The following is an 8,784-nucleotide window of genomic DNA, read 5'->3' on the forward strand; positions in this document are numbered from 1 at the left end:
TGTTTTACAAGGAAGGCCCTCGGGACACCATGCCGAACCCGCAGTGACTCGCCAACAAGGGGCACCGAAGCCGGGTAGGCTTAAAAGGAAGGCGGTCAGGACTGAGACGCCATCGCAGAGGTACGGAAGAGAACCCCGCTCCGTGGTGATCGTCTTTTAAAATATAATAACGCCCATGTTTCCTAGTAGGAAAAACGCTCGCCGAACTATATCCGGAGAGGTTGCCGGTCACGCCTCCACCAGTCGGGCTCCAGAGCCGAACATAGAGGCGGACGCTAACATGGGGCCAACGCCGGATGTTCCTCCTACAGAGGATGCGGATAGGCTATCCGCTACAAATTCCGAAGTGGAGAGCGCCCTGAATCACAGGCGTCGCCAGGCCGTACTCCGTGACGCTTGTTTCTCCCAAGAGGCGTTCGATGCCTTCAACTCAGGAGACGCGTATATCTGAGCAGCTCAAAATGGTCTTGCCAGAGCCACGGACCAGTATGTAAAAGATATACGGGTAAGGAAATCTAATAATTATGTATATCAGTAGCCCCTGAGACTTGAAACAGTTGGCACAACTGATTTAAGGATCATTGTTTGCATAGGTTCTTACGGAGAAGAATACCCAGTTGTCTCTAGAGCTGGAGGAGTGCAAAGCCCAGCTTTAGGCCGCAGTTGCCGCGGTGAAGGAGTCTGAGAAGGCCCCATCTGGTAACACTTGTTTTCATTGCAAAGAATGTCATGTACCAGGTATGCGGCATGCGTGCAAATCTAACAATAGATTATGTAGATGGTCCCGGAGTGAATTCGGATGAGCAACATGCTCTACGACAGCTAAAGGCTGGCGAGCGCGTGCTTATGCAAGTTAGGCGGGAGAAAAACGATCTCCAAGACGCCAATATCCAGCTGGGCGTGGAACTGAAAGATGTTCTAGCCCAGCTTGCTGACTCCGTAAAGGAGAATAAGCGGCTTCGATGCGGCATTTTCAGTAAGTGCTTGAACGAACTTTTAAAGAGTTCAGCGAAGAAGCTGGCTAACAGAGTTATGTCTGCAGGTATGCTGACGGGTCGTCCCGCGAAGGAGATGCCCGGGTCTGCGAGTGATCTTCTACCAGAGGTCTCACAACTACACGAACAAGTTCGGCAGGTGATGCAGGGTATTGCCCAAGCCTTGTGGCCATCCGCCTCCCCGCCAGGAGGCATGTGGGAACTTATAGAGAAGCTCAAGGGAGCGCGGGGCTTCCGATTACGGAAGATATCGACCTGCCGACAAGGTGCGAGGGAAGCCTGGCCCATGGTGAAGACGCGATATACCAAGGCTGACCCGAACCACATGGCCGAGGTCGGACATGTGGGGCCCGATGGGAAAGAGATCCCCGACAGTTTGGTGTACGACCAAGTAGAATTAGCCGCGAAGTATTCCCAACAGGATTGTAGGCTAGATCGCCTGTTGGATGGTATAGAAGAAGAATTTAGTCAGTCTAAGTGACTGTGTACTTCAAGTGACATATATTGTCCCTAGCCGGATTGTAAATCATTTGTCATGGCGGACCTTTTCGCTTCGACCTCTGGACCCGACAGTCCGGAGTGTATCCGAATACCGCTCAGTTATAATAAAACCGGGGTACGCGTGGAAACCAGGCGTAGGGGTCATAAGTGCTTGAACAGACAAGTACCCAACTAGCTATGTTATATTACATGGATAGTAAGAAACATCTTCCAGGGAGAATAGTTCCGTTAAGGGTTCCTTTCCCTGGGTACGCATGCCCTAATGTGCATGTCCGAGCTGCGAAAAGAGACGCAGGATATAAACATCTGGGGGCATGTATTACAATAAATAAAGATCGTCTTTTTTTTCACCGACCGAGTATTCCCTTAAGAACGCTAGCTTTCGGCTTCACCCAGTCTGAGGTACACATCCGGCTGACCCGGCAGTAACAATCGCAGAGGTGCTCCCCTTATGCCCTAGCTGAATTAACGGGAAGAAAGAAAGAAAAGACGGATAACGCATATATAAAAAATTGACAGAGGTAAGGAGACGAACACCGAGTCCGGCACTAGATGTAGAACCTTCGGACTCTGGCTGCGTTCCATGGGTTTGGCTCGAGCCGATTGTCCGATGCATCCCGCAGACGGTACGCTCCACCGGTCAGAACTTGGTCAATAACGAAGGGACCTTCCCATTTGGGCTTTAGCTTGTTCTTTTTCTTCTCCGGTAGGCGTAGAACGAGTTCGCCAACGTTATAAGTTTTGGCCCGTACTTCTCTGCTTTGATACCTTCGAGCTTGTTGCTGATAGAATGCGGAACGGGCTTTTGCCACGTCATGCTCCTCCTCCAGGGCGTCCAAACTGTCCTGCCAATCAAGCTCGGCTTCTTTCTCTTCATACATGCGCACTCGAGGTGAATCATGAATTATGTCGCAGGGCAGTACCGCCTCTGCGCCGTACACCATAAAAAACGGTGTGTATCCGGTAGTGCGATTCGGCGTGGTCCGCAGCCCCCATAGTACGGAGTCGAGCTCCTCTATCCAGTGTGTATTTGATTCCTTCAAGTATCGCACTAATATGGGTTTAATGCCGCTCATGATAAGACCATTTGCTCACTCGACTTGACCGTTAGTTTGCAGATGATAGACAGAAGCATAATTGAGCTTGATGCCCATGTTGCTGCACCAAAGTTTTACCTCGTCGGCTGTAAAGTTCGAGCCGTTATCGGTGATGATGCTGTGGGGGACGACGTAATGGTGTACAACCCCGGATATGAAGTCTATCACTGGTCTGGACTCGGCCGTTTTAACTGGTTTGGCTTCTCTCCATTTGGTGAATTTATCCACCATGACCAATAAGTATTTTTTCTTATGGCTTCCCCCTTTAAGGGGTCCGACCATATCAAGCCCCCAGACCGCAAAGGGCCAAGTAACGGGGATTGTATGAAGAGCAGTAGGCGGCATATGGCTTTGGTTTGCAAAAAGCTGGCAACCGACGCAACGTTGAATGAGGTCATGTGCGCCTGCTCGGGCCGTCGTCCAGTAGAAACCTGTACGGAAGGCCTTGCTTACAAGGGCCCGAGCTGCGGCGTGGTGGCCGCTAAGTCCGGCATGAATTTCTGCCAAAAGTGGCCGCCCTTCCTCTTCGGAGATGCACCTCTGAAGGACTCCGGTCGCGCTTTTCTTATAAAGCTCTCCCTCGTGGACCTTGTAGGCTTTAGACCGCCGCACAATGCAGTGCGCCTCGTTTGGGTCCTTGGGTAGTTCCTTCCTAGTTAGGTAGGCCAGGAATGGCTCTGTCCACGGGGCGATGACAGCCATTATTACGTGGGCGGAAGGTGTTATTTCGGTGGCAGAGCCTCCGATTATGTCAGAGTGTTCGGTATCTATTGTTGTGGTCGGGTCCGGACTATTGTTACCGGTTTCCCCTTCCCATACCACAGATGGCTTAAACAGCCTTTCCAAGAAGATATTAGGTGGGACAGGGTCGCACTTAGCGCCGATGCGGGCGAGGATATCCGCCGCCTGATTTTTTCCCGGGCCACATGGTGGAACTCAAGCCCCTCAAACCGAGCTGACATTTTGAGGACGGCGTTGCAATAAGCCGCCATTTTTGGATCCTTGGCATCGAAGTCTCCATTTATTTGAGATATTGCGAGGTTCGAGTCCCCACGCACCTCCAGGCGTTGAATGCCCATGGAGACTGTCATCCGAAGACCATGTAACAAGGCCTCATATTCTGCCGCGTTGTTGGAGTCTGTGTATAGTATTTGGAGTACGTATTGGACTGTATCTCCGGTGGGGGACGTCAGGACCATGCCAGCCCCCAGACCAGCCAGCATTTTAGAGTCGTCAAAGTGCATAATCCAATTGGAGTACGCGCCGTATTCTTTAGGGAGTTCGGCTTCTGTCCATTCGGCGACGAAATCAGCCAGTACTTGTGACTTAATGGCTCGCCGTGGTTTGTATATTATGTCGAACGGGAGGAGCTCAATAGCCCATTTAGCAATCCGGCCCGTGGCCTCGCGGTTGTTTATTATGTCGTTGAGTGGCACTTCAGAGGCCACCGTAATTGAACACTTTTGAAAGTAGTGTCGTAGTTTCCGGGATGCCATGAAGACCGAATAGGCTATCTTTTGATAATGTGGGTACCGTGATTTGCATGGAGTGAGGATAGTGGATACATAGTATACCGGCTTTTGAAGCGGGAACTTATGTCCGTCCATCTCTCATTCGACGACGAGCACTGCGCTTACAACTTGGTGTGTTGCCGCTATATATAGCAGCATTGGTTCACCCACGTTACGTGCGGCCAAGATTGGGTTTGTGGCCAAAACAGCTTTTATTTCTTCTAATCCGGCCGTGGCCGCATCCGTCCACTCAAAGTGTTCGGTGCGTCGCAGAAGGCGATAAAGAGGCAGTTCCTTTTCTCCTAATCGGGAGATGAAGCAGCTTAACGCAGCCACGCATCCAGTTAGTTTCTGGATTTGCTTGAGGTCTGTTGGGATGGCCAACTGTGAAAGAGCTCAGATTTTAGCCGGATTTGCTTCGATTGCTCTGTTGGAGACGATGAAGCCTAAGAGCTTTCCGGCGGGCACGCCGCAGACGCATTTTTCCGGGTTGAGCTTAATGTCGTATGTTCGGAGATTGTCGAACGTGAGCCTCAAGTCGTCTATTAAGGATTCGACGTGTCTGGTTTTAATGACCACATCGTCTACGTATGCCTCCACTGTTTTGCCAATCTATGTCTGCAAGCATGTCTGAATCATGCGTTGATAGGTTGCACCGGCGTTTTTGAGCCCGAAAGGCATGGTGTTGAAACAGAAGGGGCCGTATGGAGTGATAAATGCCGTTGCGGCTTGATCGGACTCCGCCATCTTAATTTGATGGTATCCGGAGTATGCGTCGAGGAAACACAATGAGTCGTGTCCTGCGGTAGCGTCGATAATTTGATCGATGCGAGGGAGGGGGAAGGGATCCTTTGGGCAAGCTTTATTAAGGACCTTGAAGTCGACGCATAGGCGCCAGGATTTTTCCTTCTTTGGTACCATCACCAGGTTTGCTAGCCAGTCCGGATGTTTTATTTCTCGAATGAATCCGGCCTCCAGTAACTTGGCTAGCTCCTCTCCCATGGCTTGTCGCTTAGGCTCAGAGAAACGCCGAAGAGTTTGCTTGACCGGCTTGAATCCCTTTAGGATGTTAAGGCTATGCTCGGCCAGCCTGCGTGGGATTCCTGGCATGTCTGAAGGATGCCAGGCGAAGATGTCCCAATTCTCGCGCAAGAACTCCCGTAGTGCGGCGTCTACTGTGGGGTTTAACTGTGCCCCGATGGATGCTGTTTTTGTAGGGTCCGTTGGATGGACTTCGAATTTGACTATTTCATCCGCTGGTTTAAAAGAGGTGGACTTGGATCTTCTATCGAGTATCACGTCGTCCCTGTCCATTGTGGAGCGCAGCGCAGTTAATTCCTCGACCGTGAGGGCTTCGGATAACGCCTCGAGGGCCAGTGCGGCTGTTTTATTTTCGGCGCGGAGTGCTATGTCCGAGTCACTATCTAGAGTGATGATTCCCTTGGGCCCGGGCATTTTGAGCTTCATGTACCCGTAATGGGGTATAGCTTGGAAGATTGTGAATGCCTCCCGCCCTAGAAGGGCGTGGTATCCGCTATTGAATGGGGCCACATGGAATGTGATTTCTTCGGACCTATAATTCTCCGGCGTGCCTCCCGACTAGGGATGATTTCTCTGAAGGTCGTGCTGCTTTGCTCAATGCGGCTTTTGTCTATTTCCATTTTTCGAAGAGTTTCCTCATAGATGAGGTTTAATCCGCTGCCGCCGTCCATGAGCACTTTAGTAAGCCGGAAGCCGTCCACAATTGGACTAAGGACCAAGGCGGCTGGTGCTCGGGCTGTTCAGAATTTAGGTTCGTCACTGGCATTGAAGGTGATAGCTGTATCGCTCCATGGATTTATCGCTGCTACTTGGCAGACTTCGCAAGGCTGCGGAGTGCTCGCTTGCGCCTATTATTTGAGGCGAAGGTCTCGAAGACTGTCAATATTGTATTGTTGTTCTCCACGGGATGGTGCTCTGAGGTATTGTTGATGAGGATATCCTCACCGCTCTTGGCCACCTGCCGGAGTACCCAACATGCTCTAAGGTTGTGTGTTGGTATGGTATCCGCTGTACTGTGAATTTTGCATGGCCCGTTGAGCCATCCCTCCAATACAGTTCCACGCCCTGTAGTGGGCTTTTGTTTCTTTGTAATTGGATCGGGTGACTTATGAGAGTACACCCTTTTAATTCGGACGGGGGGTTTAGTGAGAGCCGGAGGATCCCAGAATTTTGTTTGGGTTTTCCAGGCGCTTTCCATCGCACAGTACTTCTGTACTATGGCCGCCAAGTCAGTGAAGTGTGCTATGTCACGCCGACTTATGGCGTTGAGGATTCCCTTGTCCATGCAATTTTTGCAAAAGAATGAAATTGCGTCTTCCTCGCGACAGTCCTTGACCTTGCTCATTACAAGGAGGAATCTGGCCTAATAGTGATGTACTGTCTCTTGGGGCTCTTGTCTAATGTGGGAAAGATCACTTATATCTGGGTGGGTGGGTAGATTTAGGTCCGAACCCTGGCCCGATCTAAGACCCAGGAGCGGTGGAGTTTCCGATCTTGAAAGTTCGGGTTCCGGTTTGTTGCCCAATAGGTCTGGCCCGCTGTCTGATTCTAGTTTTAGAGCTTGGGCCATGTCCTCCCCTAGACGGGTATCCGGCTTAGAGAGCTCGGGAATCCGGACATAGCTTGTCCTCAAGATAGAGGAAGAATCGTTGCGTTGCTCCTCCACCACCGCTATCTGATGGGTGACCGACGAAGAGTTAATCTCCCTTTGGTCGGGTTTAAGCCCGATGTGATCATAGTCCGTAGTGACTCCCAAGGCAGCGATGCGATCCAATAGCTCGTTGAAAGAAGAGAGCTCCATTGGATCCATCTGCTCGGCGAATTCCGAGCCGACGTGGAGACTGTTTTTGATGACCCGAGAAGTCATCGTCGGCGCAGCGGCCGAACGGGCGGTCATGACGAAGCCGCCTAGTCGGAGAGTTTGGCCTACAGCCAGGGCTCCCCCAGAGGTGATGTTGTCCTTGACAACGAGACGAGCCATCCAGCCTTATGATGATGGCATAGTGGAACTCTCAATGAAAGCACCAATGTCGGTGTCAAAACCGGCGGATCTCGGGTAGGGGGTCCCGAACTGTGCGTCTAAGGCGGATGGTTCGGGCCCTCTCGATGGAGGTAATACCCTACTTCCTGCTTGATTGATCTTGATGATATGAGTATTACAAGAGTTGATCTACCACGAGATCATAGAGGCTAAACCCTAGAAGCTAGCCTATGGTATGATTGTTGTTGTCCTACGGACTAAACCCTCCGGTTTATATAGACATCGGAGGGGGCTAGGGTTACACAGAGTCGGTTACAAGGGAGGAGATCTACATATCCGTATAGCCAAGCTTGCCTTCCACGGCAAGGAGAGTCCCATCCGGACACGGGACGAAATCTTCAATCTTGTATCTTCACAGTCCATCAGTCCGGCTAAAGGATATAGTCCGGCTGTCCGAGGACCCCCTAATCCAGGACTCCCTCATCGATGCCCCTACCCTGGCGGAGGTGGTCGAATCGGTGGGCCGCCGAGTGGAATCCTTCCCTCAGACCTACCTGGGGCTGCCGCTGTCGTGCTTCAAGTTGGGGGTCACCAACTTCCAATTCATCATCGCCAAAGTCGACAGATACCTGGCGGGGTGGCGTGCCCTCCTCCTCTCTCCCGCCGACCGCCTTGTCCTAATCAACGCTGTCCTCGACGCCATCCCTTCCTACGCCATGGGCGCGCTCAAGCTGCCCCCGAAGGTGGTCAGTGCTCTCGACTCTCTTCGCCGCGCCTTCCTCTGGAACGTCGCGGAGCGCGCGTCGGGGGCGCAATGCCTGGTTGCTTGGGCTCGTGTGTGTCGCTCATGGAAGGAGGGAGGGATGGGGGTCCGTGACCTTGCCTCTCATAACGATGCCTTGCTGCTGAAGACTCTCCACCGCCTTCACTCGGCCTCTCCGTCTCGTTGGGCTGCCTGGGTTTGGGGTGCCCTTGATGGACGCCTCCTCCTCGACCCAAGGGGGTCCATGCTTGATAACCCACAAGTATAGGGGATCGCAAAAGTTTTCGAGGGTAGAGTATTCAACCCAAATTTATTGATTCGACACAAGGGGAGCCAAAAAATATTCTCAAGTATTAGCAGTTGAGTTTTCAATTCAACCACACCTGGATAACTTAGTATCTGTAGCAAAGTATTTAGTAGCAAAGTAATATGGAAGTAACGGTAACGGTAGCAAAAGTAATATTTTTGGGTTTTGTAGTGATTGTAAGAGTAACAACGGAAAAGTAAATAAGCGAAGAACAATATGTGAAAAGCTCGTAGGCATTGGATCGGTGATGGAGAATTATGTCGGATGTGGTTCATCATGTAACAGTCATAACATAGGGTGACACAGAACTAGCTCCAATTCATCAATGTAATGTAGGCATGTATTCCAAATATAGTCATACGTGCTTATGGAAAAGAACTTGCATGACATTTTTTGTCCTACCCTCCCGTGGCAGCGGGGTCCTAGCGGAAACTAAGGGATATTAAGACCTCCTTTTAATAGAGTACCGGACCAAAGCATTAACACATAGTGAATACATGAACTCCTCAAACTACGGTCATCACCGGGAGTGGTCCCGATTATTGTCACTTCGGGGTTGCCAGATCATAACACATAGTAGGTGACCAT

Source organism: Aegilops tauschii, chromosome 2 (genome assembly GCF_002575655.3).
Source record: "Aegilops tauschii subsp. strangulata cultivar AL8/78 chromosome 2, Aet v6.0, whole genome shotgun sequence".
Classification (NCBI taxonomy): domain Eukaryota; kingdom Viridiplantae; phylum Streptophyta; class Magnoliopsida; order Poales; family Poaceae; genus Aegilops; species Aegilops tauschii.